This window comes from Bubalus bubalis, chromosome 11 (genome assembly GCF_019923935.1).
Source record: "Bubalus bubalis isolate 160015118507 breed Murrah chromosome 11, NDDB_SH_1, whole genome shotgun sequence".
NCBI lineage: Eukaryota > Metazoa > Chordata > Mammalia > Artiodactyla > Bovidae > Bubalus > Bubalus bubalis.
The window spans coordinates 3741316-3748438 of record NC_059167.1 but is presented as its reverse complement, the minus strand read 5'-3'; the positions used below and the strand labels follow the sequence as shown (position 1 = coordinate 3748438).

The window sequence follows — 7123 nt, the reverse complement described above, 5'->3', positions numbered from 1 at the left end:
TGCAGCAGGTGGCATCTGGAAAACGTGAAGGGAGTCATGGAAGGAAAATGGCCTTGGTGCCATGACTTTCCCTTCATGGCACAATGCTGGTAACAGCAACTCAGCCAGCAAAGGTGCTCACCCCAGCGTTCCAGAAGGTGACCAGCAAGGTGACTGGCCCCGAGCATGGTGGTAGTGCTTCAGTCGCTCAGTAATGTCTCGTGACCTCTGTAGACTGTAGCCCAAGGGTCCTCTGTCCATGGGGGTTCTTCAGGCAAGAATACTGGAGTGGATTGCCATGTCCTTCTCCGGGGCATCTTCCCAACCCAAGGATCAAACCCGGGTCTCCTGCACTGCGGGCGGGTTCTCTACCAACTGAGCCACCGGGAAGGCTCCTGACCTGAAGCAGGAAGCAGCTGTTCAGACAGGAAGCAGAGGTCCTGCAGGCCGCAAGCTTGATGAGGAAAAAGATAAGAGAAAACCTCCCCAGTTTCAGAAAACAAAGAAGAAACAGCTGAAAAGCAGTCATATTTCGAGGGTATAAAGAGAGACTAAATCAATTAAATTTTTCTACTATCAGAGAATACAGCCCATTGAGGTAACCAGTGCCCGTGTTTCACATTTTTAAAGTGATACTCACCTACTCCCTGTGAAGTGTGGGTGAACAACCTGGAGTGCCGTGGTAGACGGTTTCCAGAGATGGCCACACCGGTCCCTTGCATGCACGTGCTGCCCCATCCCTCAGGCAAGGAAGCCTGTCTCCCTTCTCCTTGAATTTAGGTGCACTTGTGACTGGACCGATAGAATGCTGTGGAAGTAACACTGAGCCAGACAGGGGTGCCAAGGACCCTGAAACAAAGATCATGAGGAGTGCCTCTGGGGGCAAATGAGATTGGATTTGTTGAGCAGCTGCAGTGAGGCGGAATGCGCACCATGGAGAGGCAAGGAACGTCTCCACAAGAAGGTGCTGTTGCGTTGTGCTTAGTCACATCCAATCCTTTGCAACCCTGTGGACTGCAGCCCTCCAGGCTCCTCTGTCTGTGGGGATCTCCAAGCAAGAATACTGGAGTGGGTAGCCAAGCCCTTCTCCAAGGGATCTTCCCGACCCAAGGATCGAACCGAGGTCTCCCGCATTGCAGGCGGATTCTTTACCATCTGAGCCACCAGGAAAACGGGAAGGGGATGTAAGAAAGGATTTGTTGTAGAGACCGGGCTTACAGTGGGTGGTTTTGGAGAGCTCAGGAACTGGGGTTTTTTCTGTGGAATGGGTGCTGTTGGGAATTGGGATAATTCCATGATTGGGGACCTTAATAATTCTTATCTAGAAGCCAGAAAGAATGGAATGAGGCATATATTACAATTAGAAAAGAAGTAGCAGTCACTGAGCAGTCACTGGTACTGGCCACAATGTTCTTAGCTTTGTCTGCGTTTACACATGATTATATAGTGTTGCTTGGGGGTTTTATTTTGAGGGGAGTTGTTTTGTTTTGTTTTGTTTTGTTCTTACTCTATCTTGGTCACAGAATGACCTTGTCGAATGTTCCCCTTCAGTGAAAATGTTTATATTTAATAGGAAAGACCATGATCAAACAACGAGTATAGGACAGCTCCTAACAACACCAAGGTTTAGCCGAGAGCTCCCAGCTGGCTCCCAACATAAGAGATTTTTTTTTCTCTTTCAAAGGGACATAAGCTTTAAGAATCCTGACAACTTCCACTTTTGCTTGAGATAAGACAGCCACCAGGTAAGAAGTTCAAGAACAGGTACACCTCATTTTCACTGTACTGCACTTGGCTTTATTGTGCTTTGCAGATGTTGCGTTTTTAACACCTTACAGGCCTGTGGCAACCCAGAGTCATCGGCACCATTTTTCCGACAGCATGTGAAGCCACTTCATGTCTCCATGTCACATTTTGGTAGTTCTTGCAATATTTCAAACTTTTTTGTTATTATATTTGTTATTGTGATCTATGATCCATGATCATTTAATGTTATTATGGCAAAAAAGATTATGACTCACTAAAGGCTCAGATGATGCTTAGCATTTTTCAGCAATAAATTAATTTTTAATTAAATTAATTTTTAAAATTAAGGTATGTGCCTTATGTATTTAGACAGAATGCTATTGCATACTTAACAGATTACAGTATAGTATGGACATAACTTTTATATGCACTGGAAAACTAAACAATTCATGAGCCTTACTTTAGTATAATGTTCGCTTTATTGTCTGCTATGGAAACAAACTCACAGTACCTCCAAGATACACTTGTACTTTGAGACCGCCGTGCTATATGGAAGCCCTTACTCATCACATGGCAAGAGAAAGCCATGAAACCAGCCGAAAATAAGAGCTCTTACCCTAATTATATGGCTTTCGTCAAGCTATCCCAGCCAGTGAATGTGAACTGTCTTAGCTGATCGTGGAGCAGAGATAAGGTGTCCCTGCTATGACCTAATGGAATTCCTGGGCCACAGAATTCTGAGAAATAAAATGGCTATTGTTTTAACCCACTATGCTTTGGGCTAACTAGTGATATAGCAATCTATAATGGAAATGAGTAACAAGCCATCTTATATGATGCTGGGAAGATGGTCCTTGCTTTACCCAATTGACACCCAATTACCCAATTACCCAATTGGTTGGACACTGAGACAACCATCGTTTAAACTTTTTTAAAGAATCACAGGCTGGGCCATGTCCAGAGCCGAGCCTGTTCCTCAGGGCCGATCCAGAAGTGGCAGGATTGGGTGGCCCCCAGCTTCCCAGTCTAGCCTCGTCCACCCAGAGCACATCTATCACATCCCAAGAGCAACCCCATTTCATCCGAGCCTTTCCCAGCGCCTCCTGGGAGACTATGCCTTCCACACTCATTATTATCACTCCAGGGTGCCATGGCAGCCTCCTGAAAACCGGGCAGTTTCTGGTGCCCCTTCAGCTGGCATGTCAGCTAGATTCAGGGGTGACCGAGTTCTAATTACTGCAGAACCAGAGGAAAAGAGCACAGGCGTATTTTTCAACATCAGGCAATGATGTTGCAATAAGGGTATTGCAAAAATATTGCAATAAGGGTAGTTCGGGTGGGAGAGGTTCCCTTGTGCATGTGGACAAAATAAGTTGTACATGTAGCAAAAATGTGAAACTGGACAAATGCCAAATACTTCTTTGCTGTTGTGTCTTTGCTTCCCGTCTCCCTCCTTGGGGTCTGCCCTTGTTCCTTTCATGAGCACCAGCTCTTCGAGAGCTTGCTACCCTTCCTACTTGAGTTCAGCATAATCCAGCGAAACACAGCACAAGCCACAGATGTGAAGCGTGTATGTAATTTTAAATTTTATAGTAGCCATGTAGAACCAAAGGGAAACAGATAAAATTACTTGTAATAACATTTTCTTTAGCTTAATACATCCAAAACTTTATCATTTCAATATGCACTCAATATAAAAACATTTAATGAAATAGTTCACTCTTTGTGTTTTCTTATAAGAATCCAGTATGTGATTTATACTGACAGCCCATCCCCGTTCAAAGGAGCCACATTTCAAGTGTCCAGTCGTCACATGTGGAGACGGCTGCCACCTTGGACAGCACAGGACACCTCTATCTAATTGAAATTTACCTGCCCAGTATTCCCTTCTCACTGACTATCTGGTAATTCTGTCCAATAAGCTAATCCAACTATGAGACAGGTACACCTTCAGTGAAATACATTGGAAGAAAGGAGATATAGCATGCCTTGATAAACGTTGCCGGAGTTATGGCACTCTTTCAAACCCTCAACCACTATAACCCTCAACTCACAAAGGTGAGCGTCTATGCCTACCTATGATGTCATTATGAAGGAGAAAATAAGAAGCCTAAGAAAAATTTTTACAGAACCCAGAACTGATCCTGATTTGGGTTAACGTCAAGATTTTTTTTCCTAGAAGAATTTGCAGAGTAATAGGTAAATAAATCCCCAAGAAATCTCTAAGTTACAACAACAGTGTACATTCTGAAAACTTACCTTACAAAAGAATCAGAAAATCCTTAAGAAAGCCTCCTGAGTGAAGCAGCAATATCTGTAAAAAAGCATAAATTACAGACATGAAGTGAAAGTCGCTCAGTCGTGTCTGACTCTTTGTGACCCCATGAACTATATAGTCCCTGGAATTCTCCAGGCCAGAATACGGAGGGGGTGACCTTTCCCTTCTCCATAGACAAATTAGAGAAGGCCATCAAAAAGTGTAGAAGACACCATGTGGCTGGAAAAAGGCACAGGCTCTGAAGTCAGGCAGACTTGCCATCACCATGCAAGCACAGATAGGTGCCTGCAGGGTCCCAGTTCCCTTGGGTGGTAGAAAAATCTTATGTTCCAGGCCAAGTCATGGATAGACTAACCTAGGCCTAATACCACGTGAGACCCTAAGTAGACAATTAATGTTTCGGTTCAGTTCAGTTTAGTCGCTCAGGCGTGTCTGAGTTTTTTCGACCCCATGGATTGCAGCACGCCAGGCCTCCCTGTGTATCATCAACTCCCAGAGTTCACTCAAACTCATGTCCATCGAGTCGGTGATGCCATCCAGCCATCTCATCCTCTGTTGTCCCCTTCTCCTCCCACCTTCAATCTTTCCCAGCATCAGGGTCTTTTTCACCCAATGAGTCAGCTCTTCGTATCAGGTGGCCAAACTATTGGAGTTTCAGTTTCAGCATCAGTCCTTCCAATGAGCAGTCCGGACTGATTTCCTTTAGGATGGACTGGTTGGATTTCCTTACCTGCTTATTATTCTGAAGTGAAGACTGATCAGCTTTCCATCATAAATAGCTGTTGCTTCGGTCCATGAAAACCCCCAGAGTGAGAGAGTAAACCACAGCGCATAGTCTGCCCACTGAAAGCCAAACGCTGTCGTCTGGGCCTCTCCAAGCCAGCTGTTCCCTGGGGTGACCCTGTCCTGCAAGGCAAACGGGAAAAGTCATTTCAGGATGGTCAGCTCCCTTGGGAGCAAGCAAGCGCTCACAAGCGTTGGTTATCTTCTCAGTCATCATCGTAGTTCCAGGAGCCAGTATTTTCTCATGGAGGGGCCACTCCTTGGCCAGGTGGTCTCCTTCAGCCAATCAACTGCGGTGGGGCTGGGCCAGGGGGCGGGGGTGGTTCTGAGGTTGGCTAGGAACTCATCCCAAAGATGAGAAGGCGGCAAGGCAGACAGTCTCCCAAATTCTGTACCACGTCTCAGAGATGAGAGCGCTGAGCTCAGAGAGCATAAGTCGCTTGTCCCACTCACTCCCTGAGTTCAGGGACTGCGGCTGGTTGTATTACAGAGCCCTGGTACCCACCTCCTCACCCCACTCCCAGGGTTATCGAAGAGTGCTGCAAATATTTGTTGAATGAAAGTGAAAGTGTGGTCACTCAGTAGGGTCTGACCCTTTGCAATCATATTGACTGTATGTAGCCACCAGGCTTCTCCATCCATGGGATTTTCCAGGCATGAATACTGGAGTGGGTTGCCATTTGCTTCTCCAAGGGATCTTCAGGACCCAGGGATTGAACTCACGCCTCTCACATTGCAGGCAGACCATCTGAGACACGAGGGAATCCCACTTGAATAATCACAAAGCTCATGGCTCAGACGCTAAAGAATCTGTCTTCAATGCAGGAGGTGTGATTCAATCCCTGGGTCAGGAATATCCTCTGGAAAAGAGAATGGCAGCCCACTCCAGTATTCTTGCCTGGGAAGTCCCATGGAAAGAGGAGCCTGGTGGGCTACAGTCCTTGGGGTTGCAAAGAGACTGACACTCTCACTTTCAACTCAAGCTTGGTCTCCTATTGTTCCAGATCTTGGCTGCTCATTTAAATCACTGGGGGATTTTAAAAACTGCCACCCCAGAGATGAATCAGGCTTTGAGATATTGCAAAAACCTTCTCAGATGATGCTGCCGTACATCCTGTGTTAGGAACCACTGAACTAGTTCAGTAGTTCTTAACCTTGAGTGTACAGCAGCAGCATCTGGGAGGCTTTATTTACTTCTCTGTTTTCTTTTTGGCTGAGTCACCATCCTAGGCAGAGCATGCGGAATCTTAGTTCCCTGACTAGAGATCACACCCATCCCACAGCCTTGGAAGCAGAAAGCACTCACGAGTCTTAACCACTGGACCACCAGGGAGGTTCCCTGAAGGGCTTTTAAAATCCAATTGCTCAGGCCACACCCCCAGGCCGGTTAAATCACACTCTCCCCACCCCCACACATTCTGATACACAGCCAAAGTTGAGCACCCTGTTCCCCCAGCTCTTCTCAGATTTCAATTTGCACTGAATCGCCTGAAGATCTTATTAAAATGCAGATTCTGGGTCAGTGAGTCTTGGATGGGCTTGAGACTCTGCATTCTAAAAACTTCCCCTCCCCATGGGTGGTACTTCAGCTACTGGGGTGAGGACCACACTTTGAGTAGCAAAGCACTGCTTGGCAGCCACTCTAAGATTCTGGGAAAGCTGCTTTAGTGAAGGCAAGAATGATCTGGAATTAGCTGCTTATCTGTTGACTGTAGCAAACGATTGCTTCTAAGCTGCAGTGATTGTTTTCAGGAACCCTCTTTCCCTTCATAGCTCTGATGAAGACAAATCTCATGATTTGTTCATGTAGAAGTTGATGTTGCTGAGTGGTTCCTAGTGCAGATATCCTGGCCTGGAAGCCTGTCACAGCCACTTAATAGCCGTGAACTTTGGGCAATTTCCTAAACTGTTCATGGCCTCAGTTTCTTTATATGTGCATTGGATATTTTAAAACATACTTATATGTTCAACATCACTAATCGCCAGTGATGATTAAGTACTGATCACAAATCAAAACCACAGTGAGATAACATTCCACCCCTGTTAGATTGACGACTTATTGACAAAAACACAAGACATAACAAATGTTGCTGAGAATGCAAAGAAAAGGGAAGTTTGTGCATTGTTGGTGGGAATGTAAACTGATGCAACCACAGTGGAAAACAGTATGGCTCTTCCTTTAAAAATTAGAAATAGAACTACAATATGATCTAGAGATCCCACTTCTGGGTAGATGTCTGAAGGAAGTAAAATCACTACCTTGAAGAGGTATCTGAGCTCCCATATTCATTATTCATAATAGCCAAGATATGGAAACAGTTCAGTTCAGTCACTCAG

The 7123-nt window shown here is 45.5% G+C and overlaps 1 long non-coding RNA gene across 1 annotated transcript; it reads right to left on the bottom strand.

Annotated features, from left to right (window-relative positions):
- Positions 1-470: 470 nt before the first annotated feature.
- LOC112588000 lies at positions 471-5414 on the bottom strand. Its single transcript, XR_006639677.1, has 4 exons — positions 5292-5414; positions 4734-4909; positions 3985-4039; positions 471-828 (listed from the first exon to the last, which is right to left on the bottom strand). It is a non-coding gene; the product is annotated as an uncharacterized LOC112588000 (long non-coding RNA).
- Positions 5415-7123: the final 1709 nt, after the last annotated feature.